This window comes from Arachis hypogaea, chromosome 11 (genome assembly GCF_003086295.3).
Source record: "Arachis hypogaea cultivar Tifrunner chromosome 11, arahy.Tifrunner.gnm2.J5K5, whole genome shotgun sequence".
Classification (NCBI taxonomy): Eukaryota; Viridiplantae; Streptophyta; class Magnoliopsida; order Fabales; family Fabaceae; genus Arachis; species Arachis hypogaea.
In genome coordinates this window covers 122,089,467-122,111,738 of record NC_092046.1, presented here as the reverse complement: position 1 = coordinate 122,111,738, position 22,272 = coordinate 122,089,467, and the positions used below count along the sequence as shown (strand labels likewise).

The 22,272-nt window shown below is 39.3% G+C and overlaps 3 non-coding genes across 3 annotated transcripts; 1 reads left to right on the top strand and 2 right to left on the bottom strand.

Moving 5' to 3' along the window:
* Positions 1 to 353: 353 nt before the first annotated feature.
* Positions 354 to 457, bottom strand: LOC112725179 (small nucleolar RNA R71). The gene has a single exon (XR_003164303.1). It is a non-coding gene; the product is annotated as a small nucleolar RNA R71 (small nucleolar RNA).
* Positions 458 to 8,748: 8,291 nt separating this feature from the next.
* LOC112724847 (small nucleolar RNA R71) lies at positions 8,749 to 8,856 on the bottom strand. Its single transcript, XR_003163991.1, has one exon. It is a non-coding gene; the product is annotated as a small nucleolar RNA R71 (small nucleolar RNA).
* A 6,709-nt stretch (positions 8,857 to 15,565) lies between these two features.
* Positions 15,566 to 15,673, top strand: LOC112725431 (small nucleolar RNA R71). The gene has a single exon (XR_003164541.1). It is a non-coding gene; the product is annotated as a small nucleolar RNA R71 (small nucleolar RNA).
* Positions 15,674 to 22,272: the final 6,599 nt, after the last annotated feature.

Below are 22,272 nucleotides of genomic sequence, written 5' to 3'. Positions count from 1 at the left end.
ACTTTACTGCACCTAATTCCAATTTACATGGAAGAAGCATCTCCATTCCTACCATTGGAGCAAACAATTTTGAGCTGAAACCTCAGCTAGTTTCTCTGATGCAGCAGAACTGTAAGTTTCATGGACTTTCATCTGAAGATCCTTTTTAGTTCTTAACTGAATTCTTGCAGATCTGTGATACTGTTAAGACTAATGGAGTAGATCCTGAAGTCTACAGGCTCATGCTTTTCCCTTTTGCTGTAAGAGACAGAGCTAGAGTGTGGTTGGATTCTCAACCCAGAGATAGCTTGAACTCTTGGGATAAGCTGGTCACGGCTTTCTTAACCAAGTTCTTTCCTCCTCAAAAGCTGAGCAAGCTTAGAGTGGATGTTCAGACCTTCAGACAGAAAGAAGGTGAATCCCTCTATGAAGCTTGGGAAAGATACAAGCAGTTGACCAAAAAGTGTCATTCTAACATGCTTTCAGAATGGACCATCCTGGATATATTCTATGATGGTTTATCTGAGCTATCAAAGATGTCATTGGATACTTCTGCAGGTGGATCCATTCACCTAAAGAAAACGCCTGCAGAAGCTCAAGAACTCATTGGCATGGTTGCTAATAACCAGTTCATGTACACTTCTGAGAGGAATCCTGTGAGTAATGGGACGCCTATGAAGAAGGGAGTTCTTGAAATTGATGCTCTGAATGCCATATTGGCTCAGAATAAAATATTGACTCAGCAAGTCAATATAATTTCTCAGAGTCTGAATGGAATGCAAGCTGCATCCAACAGTACTCAAGAGGCATCTTTTGAGGAGGAAGCTTATGATCCTGAGAACCCTGCAATAGCAGAGTTAAAATACATGGGTGAACCATATGGAAACACCTACAATCCATCATGGAGAAATCACCCAAATCTCTCATGGAAGGATCAAAAGCCTCAACAAGGCTTTAATAAAGGTGGAAGAAACAGGTTTAGCAATAGCAAGCCTTTTCCATCATCCACTCAGCAACAGACAGAGAATTCTGAGCAGAATCCATCTAGCTTAGCAAATTTAGTCTCTTATCTATCTAAGGCCACTGTGAGTTTCATGAATGAAACAAGGTCTTCCATTAGAAATTTGGAAGCATAAGTGGGCCAGCTGAGTAAAAGGATCACTGAAATCCTTCCTAGTACTCTCCCAAGCAATACAGAAGAGAATCCAAAAGGAGAGTGCAAGGCCATTGAATTAATTACCATGGCCGAACCCACAAGAGAGGAGAAGGACGTGAATCCCAAGGAAGAAGACCTCCTGGGACGTCCAGTGATCAATAAGAAGCTTCCCTCTGAGGAACCAAAGGACTCTGAGGCTCATCTAGAGACCATAGAGATTCCATTGAACCTCCTTGTGCCATTCATGAGCTCTGATGAGTACTCCTCTTCTGAAGAGAATGAGGATTTTACTGAAGAGCAAGCTGCCAAGTTCCTTAGTACAATCATGAAGCTAAATGCCAAATTATTTGGTATTGAAACTTGGGAAGATGAACCTCCCTTGTTCACCAATGAAGTAAGTGATCTGGATCAACTGACATTGCCTCAGAAGAAACAGGATCCTGGAAAGTTCATAATACCTTGTACCATAGGCACCATGATCTTTAGGGCTCTGTGTGACCTTGGTTCAGGGATAAACCTCATGCCCCTCTCTGTAATAGAGAAACTGGGAATCTATGGGGTGCAAGCTGCTAAAATCTCACTAGAGATGGCAGACAATTCAAGAAAACAGACTTATGGACAAGTAGAGGACGTGTTAGTAAAGGTTGAAGGACTTTACATCCCTACTGATTTCATAGTCTTGGATACTGGAAAGGAAGAGGATGAATCCATCATCCTAGGAAGGCCTTTCCTAGCCACAGCAAGAGCTGTGATTGATGTGGACAGAGGAGAATTGATCCTTCAATTAAATAAGGACAACCTTGTGTTTACAACTCAAGGATCTCTCTCTGCATCCATGGAGAGGAAGCAGAAAAAGCTTCTCTCAAAGCAGAGTTAACCAAAGCCCCTACAGTCAAACTCTAAGTTTGGTGTTGGGAGGCCACAACCAAACTCTAAGTTTGGTGTCAAACCCCCATATCCAAACGCTAAGTTTGGTGTTGGGAGGTCTCAACAAAGCTCTGCACATCTGTGAGGCTCCATGAGAGCCCACTGTCAAGCTATTGACATTAAAGAAGCGCTTGTTGGGAGGCAACCCAATGTTTATTTATCTAATTTTATTTTTGTTTTTCATGTTTTCTTAGGTTCATGATCATGTGGAGTCACAAAATAATCAAAAAAATTGAAAACGGAATCAAAAACAGCAGAAAAAAATCACACCCTGGAGGAAGGCCTTACTGGCGTTTAAACGCTAGTAAGAAACATGTTTTGGGCGTTCAACGCCAGAACAGAGCATGTTTCTGGTGCTGAACGCCAGAAATGGGCAGCATCTGGGCGTTTGAACGCCAGAAATGCACCCTGGAGAAGAGCTGGCGCTAGAACGCCCAGAACAAGCATGGTTCTGGCGTTCAACGCCAGAAATGGGCAACAAATGGGCGTTCAACACCCAGAACAAGCACCAATCTGGCGCTGAACGCCCATAGTTGTGTGCAAGGGCATTTTGCATGCCCAATTTGGTGCAAGGTTGTAAATCCTTAAACACCTCAGGATCTGTGGACCCCACAGGATCACCTCAGGATCTGTGTACCCCACAGGATCCCCACCTACCTCCACTTACTTCTTCTCACCCCTCTTTCACACAATCCCATAAACACTCTTCCCCAAAACCCTTCACCAATCACCTCAATCTCTCTTCCCCATCACCTCTTCACCACTCACATCCATCCACTCTTCCCCATAAACCTACCTCATAAACTCCACCTACCTTTAAAATTCAAAAACAATTTCCCACCCAAACCCACCCTATATGGCCGAAACTAACACCCTCCCCCCCCACTATATAAAGTCCTCCATTCTTCTTCATTTTCACACAACACAACCCCCTCTTCTCTTCTTGGCCGAAACACAACCCCTTCTCCATCTCCTCCATTTCTTCTTCATCATCATCTATTCTTTCTTCTCTTGCTCGAGGGCGAGCAAAATTCTAAGTTTGGTGTGGTAAAAGCATAAGCTTTTTGTTTTTCCATTACCATTGATGGCACCTAAGACCGGAGAATCTTCTAGAAAAGGGAAGGGGAAGACAAAAGCTTCCACCTCCGAGTCATGGAAGATGGAAAGGTTCATCTCCAAAGCTCATCAAGACCACTTCTATGATGTTGTGGCCAAGAAGAAGGTGATCCCCGAGGTCCCTTTCAAACTCAAGAAAAATGAGTATCCAGAGATCCGATATGAAATCCGAAGAAGAGGTTGGGAAGTTCCAACAAACCCCATCCAACAAGTCGGCATCCTAATGGTTCAAGAGTTCTATGCCAATGCATGGATCACTAGAAACCATGATCAAAGTAAGAACCCGAATCCAAAGAATTATATTACAATGGTTCGGGGGAAATACTTAGATTTTAGTCCGGAAAATGTGAGGTTGGCGTTTAACTTGCCCATGATGCAAGGAGATGAACGCCCCTACACTAGAAGGGTCAACTTTAATCAAAGGTTGGACCAAGTCCTTATGGACATATGTGTGAAAGGAGCTCAATGGAAGATTGACTCCAAAGGCAAGCCGGTTCAACTAAGAAGACTGGACCTCAAGCCTGTGGCTAGAGGATGGTTGGAGTTCATCCAACGCTCCATCATCCCCACTAGCAACCGATCTGAAGTTACTGTGGATCGGGCCATCATGATCCATAGCATCATGATTGGAGAGGAAGTAGAAGTTCATGAAGTCATCTCCCTTGAACTCTACAAAATAGCCGAAAAGCCCTATCTTGGGAAAAGGCTAGCTTTTCCTCATCTTATTTGCCATCTATGTTACTCAGCTGGAGCTTTCATAGAAGGAGACATTCCCATTGAGGAAGAGAAGCCCATCACTAAGAAAAAGATGGAGCAAGCAAGAGAGCCCATTCATGGAGCTCAAGAGGCGTAGGAAGCTCATCACCATGAGATCCCGGAGATGCCTCAAATGCATTTTCCTCCACAAAATTATTGGGAGCAAATCAACACCTCCCTAGGAGAATTAAGTTCCAACATGGGACAACTAAGGGTGGAACATCAAGAGCACTCCATCATCCTTCATGAAATAAGAGAAGATCAAAAAGCAATGAGAGAGGAGCAACAAAGACAAGGAAGAGACATAGAAGAGCTCAAGGACATCATTGGTTCCTCAAGAAGGAAACGCCACCATCACTAAGGTGGATTCATTCCTTGTTCTTATTTCTTCTGTTTTTCGTTTTCTATGTTATATGCTTATCTATGTTTGTGTCTTCATTACATGATCATTAGTAGTTAGTAACTATGTCTTAAAGTTATGAATGTCCTATGAATCCATCACCTCTCCTAAATGAAAAAACTGTTTTAATTCAAAAGAACAAGAAGTACATAAGTTTCGAATTTATCCTTGAACTTAGTTTAATTATATTGATGTGGTGACAATGCTTCTTGTTTTCTGAATGAATGCTTGAACAGTGCATATGTATTTTGAAGTTGTTGTTTATGAATGTTAAATATGTTGGCTCTTGAAAGAATGATGATAAGGAGACATATTATTTGATAATCTAAAAAATCATAAAAATGATTCTTGAAGCAAGAAAAAGCAGCAAAGAACAAGGCTTGCAAAAAAAAAGAGAAAAAGAAAATAGGCGAAAAAAAATAGAAAGAAAAAAAAAAAAGAAAAAGCAAGCAGAAAAAGCCAAAAGCTCTTAAAACCAAGAGGCAAGAGCAAAAAGCCAATAACCCTTAAAACCAAAAGGCAAGGGCAAATAAAAAGGATCCCAAGGCTTTGAGCATCAGTGGATAGGAGGGCCTAAAGGAATAAAATCCTAGCCTAAGCGGCTAAACCAAGCTGTCTAACCATGTGCTTGTGGCGTGTAGGTGTCAAGTGAAAAATTGAGACTGAGCGGTTAAAGTCAAGGTCCAAAGTAAAAAAAGAGTGTGCTTAAGAACCCTGGACACCTCTAATTGGGGACTTTAGCAAAGCTGAGTCACAATCTAAAAAGGTTCACCCAATTATGTGTCTGTGGCATTTATGTATCCGGTGGTAATACTGGAAAACAAAGTGCTTAGGGCCACGGCCAAGACTCATAAAATAGCTGTGTTCAAGAATCATCATAATGAACTAGGAGAATCAATAACACTATCTGAACTCTGAGTTCCTATAGATGCCAATCATTCTGAACCTCAATGGATAAAGTGAGATGCCAAAACTATTCAAGAGGCAAAAAGCTACAAGTCCCGCTCATCTGATTGGAGCTATGTTTCATTGATAGTTTGGAATTTATAGTATATTCTCTTCTTTTTATCCTACTTGATTTTCAGTTGCTTGGGGACAAGCAAAAATTTAAGTTTGGTGTTGTGATGAGCGGATAATTTATACGCTTTTTGGCATTGTTTTTAGTATGTTTTTAGTAGAATCTGGTTACTTTTAGGGATGTTTTCATTAGTTTTTATGTTAAATTCACATTTCTGGACTTTACTATGAGTTTGTGTGTTTTTCTGTGATTTCAGGTATTTTCTGGCTGAAATTGAGGGACTTGAGCAAAAATCAGATTCAGAGGTTAAAGAAGGACTGCTAATGTTGTTGGATTCTGACCTCCCTGAACTCAAAATGGATTTTCTGGAGCTACAGAACTCAAAATGGCACGCTTCCAATTGCGTTGGAAAGTAGACATCCAGGGCTTTCCAGAAATATATAATAGTCCATACTTTTCCCAAGTTTAGATGACGCAAACTGGCGTTCAACGCCAGCTCTCTGCCCAATTCTGGCGTCCAGCGCCAGAAACAAGTTGCAAAGTGGAGTTCAACGTCCAAAATGGCACAAAAGCTGGCGTTCAACTCCAAGAATGACCTCTCCACGTGTAGACTTCAAGCTCAGCCCAAGCACACACCAAGTGGGCCCCGGAAGTGGATTTATGCATCAATTACTTACTTCTGTAAACCCTAGTAGCTAGTTTATTATAAATAGGATCTTTTACTAGCAGGAAAGCAGAGGTTCAGAGGAACAAAAGCATCTTTACACGCTTATCTGAAATTCTAACCAATGAATTACATAAGTATTTCTATCCTTATTTTATTAATTATTTTCGAAAACCCCATTACTATTTTATATCCGCCTGACTGAGATTTACAAGGTGACCATAGCTTGCTTCATACCAACAATCTCCGTGGGATTCGACCCTTACTCACGTAAGGTATTACTTGGACGACCCAGTGCACTTGCTGGTTAGTTGTGCGAAGTTGTGAACCATGGTATTGGCATCATGTTTTTTGGCGCCATTACCAGGGAAAGAAAGAGCAATGAATTTTGCATAATCAAAGTGTAATCACAATTTCTGCGCACCAAGTTTTTGGCGCCGTTGCCGGGGATTGTTCGAGTTTGGACAACTAACGGTTCATCTTGTTGCTCAGATTAGGTAACTTTCTTTTTGTTTTCTTTTCAAAAATTTTTCAAAAATCTTTCGAAAAATTTCTCCTTTGTTTTCGAAAATAAAAAAAATAATAAAAAAATAATGTTTTCAAAAATAAATTATTCTATGGCTTCAAAACTTTCAAGAATGAATTCTAGAGTTTCATGGTAACATGTTGAATCCTATCTGGCTGAAAAGCCATACCCAAACTCCTTTGGGATTGATCTTCAACTAATCACCTCAATGGATGTAAATCCATTCTAAAGCTTGACTGGCTATTAAGCCATGTCTAACCCTCAGATTGGAGCTTTAGACTAAAGAGTACAAGATTCCTGGAATTCATATGAAAAATTTTGAATCCTTATTTTTTCTTTTTCAAAATGATTTTCAAAAATTTTAAAATAAAAATACAAAAAAAATCATAAAATCATAAAAATCGAAAATATTTTGTGTTTCTTGTTTGAGTCTTGAGTCATGTTATAAGTTTGGTGTCAATTGCATGTGCATCTTGCATTTTTCGAAAATTCTCATGCATTCATAGTGTTCTTCATGATCTTCAAGTTGTTCTTGGTAAGTCTTCTTGTTTGATCTTTGCATTTGCATGTTTTGTGTCTTTTCGTATTTTTCATATGCATTCTTGAATTCTTAGTGTCTAAGCATTAAAGAATTCTACGTTTGGTGTCTTGCATGTTTTCCTTGCATTAAAAATTTTTCAAAAATATGTTCTTGGTGTTCATCTTGACATTCATAGCATTCTTGCATGCATTCATTGTTTTAATCTAAAAATTTCATGCATTGCATCATTTTTCTTGTTTTTCTCTCTCATCATTAAAAATTCAAAAATCAAAAAAATATCTTTCCCTTTTTCTCTCTTAAAATTTCGAAAATTAGATTTGACTTTTTCAAAAAATTTTAAAAATCTAGTTGTTTCTTATGAGTCAAATCAAATTTTCAATTTAAAAATCTCATCTTTTTCAAAATCTTTTTCAAAAATCAAATCTTTTTCAAATTTCTTAGTTATTTTCGAAAATAACATAATCAATTAATGTTTTGATTCAAAAATTTCAAGTTTGTTACTTACTTGTTAAGAAAGATTCAAACTTTAAGTTCTAGAATCATATCTTGTGATTTCTTGTGAATCAAGTCATTAATTATGATTTTAAAAATTCAAATCTTTTTCAAAATCTAATTTCTATCATATCTTTTCAAAAATATCTTCTTATCTCACCTTTTTTCAAAAAAATTTGATTTCAAAATATCTCTTCTAACTTCCTAACTTCTTATCTTTTAAAAATTTGTTTCAACTAACTAACTAACTTTTTGTTTGTTTCTTATCTTTTTCAAAACTACCTAACTAACTCTCTCTCTCTTTCTCTAATTTTCGAAAACATCTCCCTCTTTTTCAAAATTTCTTTTTAATTAACTAATTATTTCAATTTTTAAATCTTAATTTTCGAAAACTACTTTCAAAAATCACTAACTCTTTTTCAAAAACTATTTTCGAAATTTTCCCTCTCTCATCTTATTCTATTTATTTATTCATCTACTAACATCTCTCCCTCACCCACCAAAAATCCGAACCCTCTCTCTCTCTCTCTCTTTCTGAGTTCAGATTTTTCTCTTTTTCTTTTCTTCTACTAACAATAAGGAACCTCTTTACTGTGACATAGAGGATTCATCTTCTTTTCTTATTTTCTTCTCTTTCTTATGAGCAGGGACAAAGAAAAAGGTATTCTTGTTGAAGCTGATCCAGAACCTGAAAGGACTCTGAAGAGGAAACTAAGAGAAGCTAAATTACAACAATCCAGAGACAACTTGATTGAAAATTTCGAACAAGTAAAGGAGATGGCAGCCGAACCCAACAATAATGCAAGGAGGATGCTTGGTGACTTTACTGCACCTAATTCCAATTTACATGGAAGAAGCATCTCCATTCCTACCATTGGAGCAAACAATTTTGAGCTGAAACCTCAGCTAGTTTCTCTGATGCAGCAGAACTGCAAGTTTCATGGACTTCCATCTGAAGATCCTTTTCAGTTCTTAATTGAATTCTTGCAGATCTGTGATACTGTTATGACTAATGGAGTAGATCCTGAAGTCTACAGGCTCATGCTTTTCCCTTTTGCTATAAGAGACAGAGCTAGAATATGGTTAGACTCTCAACCTAAAGACAGCCTGAACTCTTGGGATAAGCTGGTCACGGCTTTCTTAGCCAAGTTCTTTCCTCCTCAAAAGCTGAGCAAGCTTAGAGTGGATGTTCAAACCTTTAAACAAAAAGATGGTGAATCCCTCTATGAAGCTTGGAAAAGATACAAACAGTTGACCAAAAAGTGTCCTTCTGACATGCTTTCAGAATGGACCATCCTGGATATATTCTATGATGGTTTATCTGAGCTATCAAAGATGTCATTGGATATATCTGCAGGTGGATCCATTCACCTAAAGAAGACACCTGCAGAAGCTCAAGAACTCATTGACATGGTTGCTAATAACCAGTTCATGTACACTTCTGAGAGGAATCCTGTGAGTAATGGGACGCCTATGAAGAAGGGAGTTCTTGAAGTTGATACTCTGAATGCCATATTGGCTCAGAACAAAATATTAACTCAGCAAGTCAGTATGATTTCTCAGAGTCTGAATGGAATGCAAGCTGTATCCAACAGTACTCAAGAGGCTTCTTATGCAGAAGAAGCTTATGATCCTGAAAACCCTGCAATAGCGGAGGTAAATTACATGGGTGAACCTTATGGAAACACCTATAATCCATCATGGAGAAGTCATCCAAATTTCTCATGGAAGGATCAAAAGCCTCAACAAGGCTTTAATAATGGTGGAAGAAACAGGTTTAGCAATAGCAAGCCTTTTCCATCATCCACTCAGCAATAGACAGAGAATTCTGAGTAGAATCCATCTAGCTTAGCAAATTTAGTCTCTGATCTATCTAAGGCCACTGTGAGTTTCATGAATGAAACAAGATCTTCCATTAGAAATTTGGAAGCACAAGTGGGCTAGCTGAGTAAAAGGATCACTGAAATCCCTCCTAGTACTCTCCCAAGCAATACAGAAGAAAATTCAAAGGGAGAGTGCAAGGCTGGTGCGCAGAAATTGTGATTACACTTTAATTATGTAAAATTCATCGCTCTTTCTTTCTCTGGTAATGGCGCCAAAAACATGATGCCAATACCATAGTTCACAACTTCACACAACTAACCAGCAAGTGCACTGGGTCATCCAATACCTTACGTGAGTAAGGGTCGAATCCCACGGAGATTGTTGGTATGAAGCAAGCTATGGTCACCTTGTAAATCTCAGTCAGGCGGATATAAAATAGTAATGGAGTTTTCGAAAATAATTAATAAAATAGGGATAGAGATACTTATGTAAATTATTGGTGAGAATTTCAGATAAGCGAATAGAGATGCTTTTTGTTCCTCTGAACCTTTGCTTTCCTGCTGCCTTCATCCAATCAGTCTTACTCCTTTTCATGGCTGGCTTTTTGTGATACATCACCATTGTCAATGGCTACTTTCGGTCTTCTCTCGGGAAAATGATCCAAATGCCCTGTCACGGCACGGCTAATCGTCTGGAGGCATCACCCTTGTCAATGGTTTCATCTTATCCTCTCAGTGAAAATGGTCAACGCACCCTGTCACGGCACGGCTATTCATCTGTCGGTTCTCGATCATGCTGGAATAGGATTTACTATCCTTTTGCGTCTGTCACTATGCCCAGCAATCGCGAGTTTGAAGCTCGTCACAGTCATTCAATCATTGAATCCTACTCGGAATACCACAGACAAGGTTTAGACCTTCCGGATTCTCTTGAATGCTGCCATCATTCTAGCTTACACCACGAAGATTCTGATTAAGAGATCTAAGAGATACTCATTCAATCTAATGTAGAACGGAAGTGGTTGTCAGGCACGCGTTCATAGGAAATGATGATGATTGTCACGTTCATCACATTCAGGTTGAAGTGCGAATGAATATCTTAGAAACGAAATAAGATGAATTGAATAGAAAATAGTAGTACTTTGCATTAATCTTTGAGGAATAGCAGAGCTCCACACCTTAATCTATGGAGTGTAGAAACTCTACCGTTGAAAATACATAAGTGAATAGAGGGTAAGCATGGCCGAGTGGCCAGCCCCCAAACATGATCAATAGATCAAAATATAATCCAAAGATCAAAAGATGTCTACTACAATAGTAAGAGGTCCTATTTATAATAAACTAGCTACTAGGGTTTACAGAAGTAAGTAATTGATGCATAAATCCACTTCCGGGGCCCACTTGGTGTGTGCTTGGGCTGAGCTTTAACTTTCCACGTGAAGAGGCCATTTGTGGAGTTGAACGCCAGGTTTTGATCCATTTCTGGCGTTCAACTCTGGTTTTTGATCCCTTTCTGGCGCTGAACTCCATAATTGGGCAGAGAGCTGGCGTTGAACGCCAGTTTACGTCATCTAAACTTGGGCAAAGTATGGACTATTATACATTTCTGGAAAGCTCTGGATGTCTACTTTCCAACGCATTTGGAAGCGCGCCATTTCGAGTTCTGTCGCTCTAGAAAATCCACTTTGAGTACAGGGAGGTCAGAATCCAACAGCATCAGCAGTCCTTCTTCAACCTCTGAATTTGATTTTTGCTCAAGTCCCTCAATTTCAGCCAGAAAATACCTGAAATCACAGAAAAACACACAAACTCATAGTAAAGTCCAGAAATGTGAATTTAGCATAAAAACTAATGAAAACATCCCTAAAAGTAACTAGATCCTACTAAAAACATACTAAAAACAATGTCAAAAAGCGTATAAATTATCCGCTCATCACAACACCAAACTTAAATTGTTGCTTGTCCCCAAGCAACTGAAAATCAAATAGGATAAAAAGAAGAGAATATACTATAAATTCCAAACTATCAATGAAACATAGCTCCAATCAAATGAGCGGGACTTATAGCTTTTTGCCTCTTGAATAGTTTTCGCATCTCACTTTATCCATTGAGGTTCAGAATGATTGGCATCTATAGGAACTCAGAGTTCAGATAGTGTTATTGATTCTCCTAGTTCAGTATGATGATTCTTGAACACAGCTATTTTATGAGTCTTGGCCGTGGCCCTAAGCACTTTGTTTTCCAGTATTACCACCGGATACATAAATGCCACAGACACATAATTGGGTGAACCTTTTCAGATTGTAACTCAGCTTTGCTAAAGTCCCCAATTAGAGGTGTCCAGGGTTCTTAAGCACACTCTTTTTTTGCTTTGGACCTTGACTTTAACCGCTCAGTCTCAAGTTTTCACTTGACACCTACACGCCACAAGCACATGGTTAGGGACAGCTTGGTTTAGCCGCTTAGACCAGGATTTTATTCCTTTAGGCCCTCCTATCCACTGATGCTCAAAGCCTTGGGATCCTTTTTATTTGCCCTTGCCTTTTGGTTTTAAGGGTTATTGGCTTTTTGCTCTTGCCTCTTGGTTTTAAGAGCTTTTGGCTTTTTCTGCTTGCTTTTTTTTTCTTTCTATTTTTTTCGCCTATTTTATTATTTTTTTTTCTGCAAGCTTTGTTCTTTGCTGCTTTTTCTTACTTCAAGAATCATTTTTATGATTTTTCAGATTATCAAATAACATGTCTCCTAGTCATCATTCTTTCAAGAGCCAACATATTTAACATTCTTAAACAACAACTTCAAAAGACATATGCACTGTTCAAGCATACATTCAGAAAACAAGAAGCATTGTCACCACATCAATATAATTAAGCTAAGTTCAAGGATAAATTCGAAACTCATGTACTTCTTGTTCTTTTGAATTAAAACATTTTTCATTTTAAGAGAGGTGATGGATTCATAGGACATTCATAACTTTAAGACATAGTTACTAACTACTAATGATCATGTAATGAAGACACAAACATAGATAAGCACATAATATAGAAAACGAAAAACAGAAGAAATAAGAACAAGGAATGAATCCACCTTAGTGATGGTGGCGTTTCCTTCTTGAGTAACCAATGATGTCCTTGAGCTCTTCTATGTCTCTTCCTTGTCTTTGTTGCTCCTCCCTCACTGCTTTTTTGATCTTCTCTGATTTCATGAAGGATGATGGAGTGCTCTTGATGTTCCACCCTTAGTTGTCCCATGTTGGAACTTAATTCTCCTAGGGATGTGTTGATTTGCTCCCAAAAATTCTGTGGAGGAAAGTGCATCCCTTGAGGTATCTCAGGGATTTCTTGATGATGAGCTTCTTCATGTGCCTGTTGAGATCCATGAATGTGCTCTCTTGTTTGCTCCATCCTTTTCTTAGTGATGGGCTTGTGAGATGAATCTTTCCATCTCCCATGGCTCAGAGGTGGAAGCAATTGCCTTCCCTTTTCTCTTTCTTGAGATTTCTCTGGCCTTAGGTGCCATTAATGGTAATGGAAAAACAAAAAGCTATGCTTTTACCACACCAAACTTAGAATGTTGCTCGCCCTCGAGCAAGAGAAGAAAGAATAGGTGAAGAAGAAGAAGAAGATATGGAGGAGATGGAGGGATGTGTGTATTCGGCCATATGGGTGGGATTGGGTGGGTGTATGGATGTGAGTGGTAAATGGAAAACAGAAGGGATGACCATGAATGGAGAGAGAGATGGTGATTGGTGAAGAGTTTTGGGGAATAGTGTTTATGGGATTGTGTGAAAGAGAGTGGTGAGGGATGAGAAGAAGTGAGTGGAGGTAGGTGGGGATCCTGTGGGGTCCACAGATCCTGAGGTGATCCTGTGGGGTCCACAGATCCTGAGGTGATCCTGTGGGGTCCACAGATCCTGAGATGATTCTCTGGGGTCCACAGATCCTGAGATGATCCTGTGGGGTCCACAGATCCTGAGGTGTTCAAGGATTTACAACCTTGCACCAAATTAGGCATGTAAAATGCCCTTGCACACAACTCTGGGCGTTCAGTGCCAGGTTGGTGCCCATTTTGGGTGTTCAACGCCCATTTGTTGCCCATTTCTGGCGTTGAACGCCAGAACCATGCTTGTTCTGGGCGTTCAGCGCCAGCTCCTCTCCAGGGTGCAATTCTGGCGTTCAGCGCCCAGATGATGCCCATTTTGGGCATTCAGCGCCCAGATACTGCCCATTTTGGGCGTTCAGCGCCAGAACCATGCTCTGTTCTGGCGTTGAACGCCAGGCAGATGCTTCCTCCACGGTGTGATTTTTCTTCTGCTGTTTTTGATTCCGTTTTCAATTTTTATATTTATTTTGTGACTCCTCATGATCATGAACCTATAAAGACATATAACTAAGAAAAATATAGTTAGATAAATAGAAATTGGGTTGCCTCCCAATAAGCGCTTCTTTAATGTCAATAGCTTGACAGTAGGCTCTCATGGAGCCTCACAGATGTTCAGAGCATTGTTGAGACTCTCCAACACCAAACTTAGAGTTTGGATATGGGAGTTCAACACCAAACTTAGAGTTTGGTTGTGGCCTCCCAACACCAAACTTAGAGTTTGACTGTGGGGGCTTTGTTTGACTCTGCTTTGAGAGAAGCTTTTTATGCTTCCTCTCCATGGATGCAGAGAGAGATCATTGAGTTGTAAACACAAGGTTGTCCTCATTCAATTGAAGGATTAATTCTCCTCTGTCCACATCAATCACAGCTCTTGCTGTGGCTAGGAAATGTCTTCCTAGGATGATGGATTCATCCTCTTCCTTTCCAGTATCCAAGACTATGAAATCAGCAGGGATGTAAAGGCCTTCAACCTTTACTAGCACGTCTTCTACTTGTCCATAAGCCTATTTTCTTGAATTGTCTGCCATCTCTAATGAGATTTTAGCAGCTTGCACCCCATAGATTCCCAGTTTCTCTATTACAGAGAGTGGCATGAGGTTTATTCCTGAACCAAGGTCACACAGAGCCTTAAAGATCATGGTGCCTATGGTACAAGGTATTATGAACTTTCCAGGATCCTGTCTCTTCTGAGGCAATGTCAGTTGATCCAGATCACTTAGTTCATTGGTGAACAAGGGAGGTTCATCTTCCCAAGTTTCAATACCAAATAATTTGGCATTCAGCTTCATGATTGCACCAAGAAACTTGGCAGTTTGCTCTTCAGTAACATCCTCATTCTCTTCAGAAGAGGAATACTCATCAGAGCTCATGAATGGCATAAGGAGGTTCAATGGAATATCTGTGGTCTCTAGATGAGTCTCAGAGTCCTTTGGTTCCTCAGAGGGAAGCTCCTTATTGACCACTGGACGTCCCAGGAGGTCTTCCTCCTTGGGATTCACGTCCTCTTCTTCCCTTACAGGTTCGGCCATGGTGCTTATATCAATGGCCTTGCACTTTCCTTTTGGATTCTCTTCCGTATTGCTTGGGGGAGTACTAGGAGGGATTTCAGTGATCCTTTTACTCAGCTGGCCTACTTGTGCTTCCAAATTTCTAATGGAAGACCTTGTTTCATTCATGAAACTTATAGTGGCCTTAGATAGATCAGAGACTAAGTTTGCTAAATTAGAAGTATTTTGTTCAGAGTTCTTTGTCTGTTGCTGAGTGGATGATGGAAAAGGTTTATTATTGTTAAACCTGTTTCTTCCACCATTATTAAAGCCTTGTTGAGGCCTTTGATCCTTCCATGAGAGATTTAGATGATTTCTCCATGATGGGTTATAGGTGTTTCCATAAGGTTCACCTAAGTAATTCACCTCTACTATTGCAGGGTTTTCAGGATCATAAGCTTCTTTTGCATAAGAAGCCTCTTGAGTACTGTTGGATGCAGCTTGCATTCCATTCAGACTCTGGGAAATCATATTGACTTGTTGAGTCAATATTTTTTTCTGAGCTAATATGGCATTCAGAGTATCAATTTCAAGAACTCCCTTCTTCATAGGCGTCCCATTACTCATAGGATTCCTCTCAGAAGTGTACATAAACTGGTTATTAGCAACCATGTCAATGAGTTCTTGAGCTTCTGTAGGTGTTTTCTTTAGGTGAATGGATCCACCTGCAGAAGTATCCAATGACATCTTTGATAACTCAGATAAACCATCATAAAATATATCCAGGATGGTCCATTCTGAAAGCATGTCAGAAGGACACTTTTTGGTCAACTGTTTGTATCTTTCCCAAGTTTCATAGAGGGATTCACCATCTTTTTGTTTGAAGGTTTGAACATCCACTCTAAGCTTGCTCAGCTTTTGAGGAGGAAAGAACTTGGCTAAGAAAGCCGTGACCAGCTTATCCAAGAGTTCAGGCTGTCTTTAGGTTGAGAGTCCAACCATATTCTAGCTCTGTCTCTTACAGCAAATGGGAAAAGCATGAGCCTGTAGACTTCAGGATTTACTCCATTAGTCTTAACAGTGTCACAGATCTGCAAGAATTCAGTTAAGAACTGAAAAGGATCTTCAGATGGAAGTCCATGAAACTTGCAGTTCTGCTGTATCAGAGAAACTAGCTGAGGTTTCAGCTCAAAATTATTTGCTCCAATGGTAGGAATGGAGATGCTTCTTCCATGTAACTTGGAATTAGGTGCAGTAAAGTCACCAAGCATCCTCCTTGTATTATTATTATTTTCGGCTGCCATCTCCTCTTCCTGTTCGAAAATTTCTGACAGGTGCTTGCTGGATAGTTGTAATTTAGCTTCTCTTAGTTTCCTCTTCAGAGTCCTTTCAGGTTCTGGATCTGCTTCAACAAGAATGTTCTTGTCCTTGCTCCTGCTCATATGACAAAAAAGAGGGCACAGAAAAATCATAATAATAGGGATTCTTTTTACCCAAGTATAGAGGTTCCCTTTAGGTGAGTGGAAGAAAAGGAGAAAAAAAGAGAGAGGGAATTTTCGAAAATTGTTTTTGAAAAATGGTTAGTGATTTTTTTTTCGAAAATTAAAATAAAAATTAAAATAATTAGTTAATTAAAAAGAATTTTTGAAAAAGAGGGAAGATATTTTCGAAAATTAGAGAGAGAGAGAGTTAGTTAGGTGGTTTTGAAAAAGATAAGAAACAAACAAAAAGTTAGTTAGTTAGTTGAAACAAATTTTGAAAAGATAAGAAGTTAGGACGTTAGAAAAGATATTTTGAAATCATATTTTTTTGAAAAAGATAAGATAAGAAGATATTTTTGAAAAGATATGATTGAAATTGGTTTTGAAAAAGGTTTGATTTTTTTTTAAAATCACATTTAATGACTTGATTCACAAGAAATCATGAGATATGATTCTAGAACTTAAAGTTTGAATCTTTCTTAACAAGTAAGTAACAAACTTGAAATTTTTTAATCAAAACATTAATTGTTATTATTATTTTCGAAAATTTGATATAAAAATAAGAAAAAGATTTTTGAAAAATATTTTAAAATTTTCGAAAATAACTAAGAAATTTGAAAAAGATTTGATTTTTGAAAAAGATTTTGAAAAAGATAAGATTTTCAAATTGAAAATTTGATTTGACTCATAAGAAACAACTAGATTTTAAAAATTTTTGAAAAAGTCAAATCTAATTTTCGAATTTATGAGAGAGAAAAAGGGAAATATATTTTTTTAATTTTTTTTTGAATTTTTATGATGAGAGAGAAAAACAAGAAAAATGATGCAATGCATGAGAATTTTAGATCAAAACATGTGATGCATGCAAGAATGCTATGAATGTCAAGATGAACACCAAGAACACTATGAATGTCAAGATGAACACCAAGAACATATTTTTGAAAAATTTTTTATGCAAGGAAAACATGCAAGACACCAAACTTAGAACTCTTTAATGCTTAGACACTAAGAATTCAAGAATGCATATGAAAAACAAGAAAAGACACAAAACATGCAAATGCAAAGATCAAACAAGAAGACTTACCAAGAACAACTTGAAGATCATGAAGAACACTATGAATGCATGAGAATTTTCGAAAAATGCAAGATGCACATGCAATTGACACCAAACTTATAACATGACTCAAGACTCAAACAAGAAAACACAATTTTTTTTTATTTTTATGATTTTATGATTTTTTGTATTTTTTTATTTTTTCAAAAATATTTGGGAAAAAGGAAGCAATGAATTCATAGTCCTCAATCAAAATCCTGGGAATTAGACATGGCTTAATAGCCAGCCAAGCTAAAACATGTTATATAAAACACTAGAATTAATTCTTAAAAATTTTGAAGAAAAATATATTTTTGAAAACATTTTTATTTTTATTTTTATTTTTTTTTATTTTTTTATTTTTTTTTCGAAAACAAATGAGAAAATTTTGAAAGAGTTTTGAAAAATTTTCGAAAAGAAAACAAAAAGAAAATTACCTAATCTGAGCAACAAGATGAACCGTCAGTTGTCCAAACTCGAACAATCCCCGGCAACGGCGCCAAAAACTTGGTGCGCAGAAATTGTGATTACACTTTAATTATGTAAAATTCATCGCTCTTTCTTTCCCTGGTAATGGCGCCAAAAACATGATGCCAATACCATGGTTCACAACTTCGCACAACTAACCAGCAAGTGCACTGGGTCGTCCAAGTAATACCTTACGTGAGTAAGGGTCGAATCCCACGGAGATTGTTGGTATGAAGCAAGCTAGGGTCACCTTGTAAATCTCAGTCAGGCGGATATAAAATAGTAATTGAGTTTTCGAAAATAATTAATAAAATAGGGATAGAGATACTTATGTAAATTATTGGTGAGAATTTCAGATAAGCGAATAGAGATGCTTTTCGTTCCTCTGAACCTTTGCTGTCCTGCTACCTTCATCCAATCAGTCTTACTCCTTTCCATGGCTGGCTTTATGTGATATATCACCATTGTCAATGGCTACTTTCGGTCTTCTCTCGGGAAAATGATCCAAATGTCCTGTCACGGCACGGCTAATCGTCTGGAGGCATCACCCTTGTCAATGGTTTCATCTTATCCTCTCAGTGAAAATGGTCAACGCACCCTGTCACGGCACGGCTATTCATCTGTCGGTTCTCGATCATGCTGGAATAGGATTTACTATCCTTTTGCGTCTGTCACTACGCCCAGCAATCGCGAGTTTGAAGCTCGTCACAGTCATTCAATCATTGAATCCTACTCGGAATACCACAGACAAGGTTTAGACCTTCCGGATTCTCTTGAATGCCGCCATCATTCTAGCTTACACCACGAAGATTCTGATTAAGAGATCTAAGAGATACTCATTCAATCTAATGTAGAACGGAAGTGGTTGTCAAGCACGCGTTCATAGGGAATGATGATGATTGTCATGTTCATCACATTTAGGTTGAAGTGCGAATGAATATCTTAGAAACGAAATAAGATGAATTGAATAGAAAACAGTAGTACTTTGCATTAATCTTTGAGGAACAGCAGAGCTCCACACCTTAATCTATGGAGTGTAGAAACTCTACCGTTGAAAATACATAAGTGAATAGAGGGTAGGCATGGCCGAGTGGCCAGCCCCCAAACGTGATCAATAGATCAAAATATAATCCAAAGATCAAAAGATGTCTAATACAATAGTAAGAGGTCCTATTTATAATAAACTAGCTACTAGGGTTTACAGAAGTAAGTAATTGATGCATAAATCCACTTCTGTGGGCCCACTTGGTGTGTGCTTGGGCTGAGCTTTAACTTTCCACGTGCAGAGGCCATTTGTGGAGTTGAACGCCAGGTTTTGATCCATTTCTGGCGTTCAACTCTGGTTTTTGATCCCTTTCTGGCACTGAACTCCAGAATTTGGCAGAGAGCTGGCGTTGAACACCAGTTTACGTCGTCTAAACTTGGACAAAGTATGGACTATTATACATTACTGGAAAGCTCTGGATGTCTACTTTCCAATGCAATTAGAAGCGCGCCATTTCAAGTTCTGTAGCTCCAGAAAATCCACTTTGAGTGCAGGGAGGTCAGAATCCAACAGCATCAGCAGTCCTTCTTCAACCTCTGAATCTGATTTTTGCTCAAGTCCCTCAATTTCAGCCAGAAAATACCTGAAATCACAGAAAAACACACAAACTCATAGTAAAGTCCAGAAATGTGAATTTAGCATAAAAACTAATGAAAACATCCCTAAAAGTAACTAGATCGTACTAAAAACATACTAAAAACAATGTCAAAAAGCGTATAAATTATCCGCTCATCAAAGGCCATTGACATAAGCATCATGGCCGAACCTGTAAGGGAAGGAGAGGACGTGAATCCCAAGGAGGAAGACCTCCTGGGACGTCCAGTGATCAATAAGGAGTTTCCCTCTAAGGAACCAAAGGAATCTGAGGCTCATCTAGAGACCATAGAGATTCCATTAAACCTCCTTATGCCATTCATGAGCTCTGATGAGTATTCCTCTTCTGAAGGGAATGAGGATGTTACTGAAGAGCAAGCCGCCAAGTTCCTTGGTGCAATCATGAAACTAAATGCCAAATTATTTTGTATTGAGACTTGGGAAGATGAACCTCCCTTGTTCACCAATGAACTAAGTGATCTGGATCAACTGACATTGCCTCAGAAGAGACAGGATCCTGGAAAGTTCATAATACCTTGTACCATAGGCACCATGATCTTTAAGGCTCTGTGTGACCTTGGGTCAGGAATAAACCTCATGCCCCTCTCTGTAATAGAGAAACTGGGAATCTATGGGGTGCAAGCTGCTAAAATCTCATTAGAGATGGCAGACAATTCAAGAAAACAGGCTTATGGACAAGTAGAGGACGTGTTAGTAAAGGTTGAAGGCCTTTACATCCCTGTTGATTTTATAGTCCTGGATACTGGAAAGGAAGAGGATGAATCCATCATCCTAGGAAGACCTTTCCTAGCCACAGCAAGAGCTGTGATTGATGTGGACAGAAGATAATTGATCCTTCAAATAAATGAGGACAACCTTGTGTTTACAACTCAAGGATCTCTCTCTGCATCCATGGAGAGGAAGCATAAAAAGCTTCTCTCAAAGCAGAGTCAACCAAAGCCCCCACAGTCAAACTCTAAGTTTGGTGTTGGGAGGCCACAACCAAACTCTAAGTTTGGTGTCAAACCCCCATATCCAAAGTCTAAGTTTGGTGTTGGGAGGTCTCAACAAAGCTCTGCACATCTGTGAGGCTCCATGAGAGCCCACTGTCAAACTATTGACACTAAAGAAGCGCTTGTTGGGAGGCAACCCAATTTTTATTTATCTAACTATATTTTTCTTAGTTATATGTCTTTATAGGTTCATAATCATGTGGAGTCACAAAATAAATATAAAAACTAAAAACAGAATAAAAAACAGCAGAAGAAAAATCACACCCTGGAGGAAGCACTTGCCTGGCGTTCAACGCCAGAACAGAGCATGGTTCTGGCGCTGAACGCCTAAAATGGGCAGTGTCTGGGCGCTGAACGCCCAAAATGGGCAGCATCTGGGCACTGGACGCCAGAACTGCACCCTGGAGAGGAGCTGGCGCTGAACGCCCAGAACAAGCATGGTTCTGGCGTTCAACGCCAGAAATGGGCAGCAAATGGGCGTTGAACGCCCAAAATGGGCACCAACCTGGCGCTGAACGCCCAGAGTTGTGTGCAAGGGCATTTTACATGCCTAATTTGGTGCAAGGTTGTAAATCCTTGAACACCTCAGGATCTGTGGACCCCACAGGATCATCTCAGGATCTGTGGACCCCACAGAATCACCTCAGGATCTGTGGACCCCACAGAATCCCCACCTACCTCCACTCACTTCTTCTCACCCCTCACCACTCTCTTTCACAAAATCCCATAAACACTCTTCCCCAAAACCCTTCACCAATCACCTCAATCTCCCTTCCCCATCACCTCCTCACCACTCACATCCATCCACTCATCCCCATAAACCTACCTCATAAACTCCACCTACCTTCAAAATTCAAAATCAATTTCCCACCCACACCCACCCTATATGGCCGAAACCTCACCCCCCTTCCTTCCCTATATAAAGCCTTCCATTCTTCCTCATTTTCACACAACACAACCCTCTCTTCTCTTCTTGGCCGAAACACACCTTCCCCCTCTTCTCCATATTTTCTTCTTCTTCTTCTTCATCTTTTCTTTCTTCTCTTGCTCGAGGGCGAGCAAAATTCTAAGTTTGGTGTGGTAAAAGCATAAGCTTTTTGTTTTTCCATTACCATTGATGGCACCTAAGACCGGAGAATCCTCTAGAAAAGGGAAAGGGAAGATAAAAGCTTCCACCTCCGAGTCATGGGAGATGGAAAGGTTCATCTCCAAAGCCCATCAAGACCACTTCTATGATGTTGTGGCCAAGAAGAAGGTGATCCCCGAGGTCCCTTTTCAAACTCAAAAGAAATGAGTATCCGGAGATCCGACATGAAATTCAAAGAAGAGATTGGGAAGTTCTAACAAATCCCATCCAACAAGTCGGCATCCTAATGGTTCAAGAGTTCTAATGCCAATGCATGGATCACCAAGAACCATGATCAAAGTAAGAACCCGGATCCAAAGAACTATATTACAATGGTTCGAGGGAAATACTTAGATTTTAGTCCGGAGAATGTAAGGTTGGCGTTCAACTTGCCAAACATGGAAGAGAACGCACGCCCCTACACAAGGAGAGTCAACTTTGATCAAAGGTTGGACCAAGTCCTCATGGACATATGTGTGGAAGGAGCTCAATGGAAGATTGACTCCAAAGGCAAGCCGGTTCAACTAAGAAGATTGGACCTCAAGCCTGTAGCTAGAGGATGGTTGGAATTCATCCAATGCTCAATCATTCCCACTAGCAACCGGTCTGAAGTTACTATAGACCGGGCCATCATGATCCATAGCATCATGATTGGAGAAGAGGTGGAAGTTCATGAGATCATACCTCA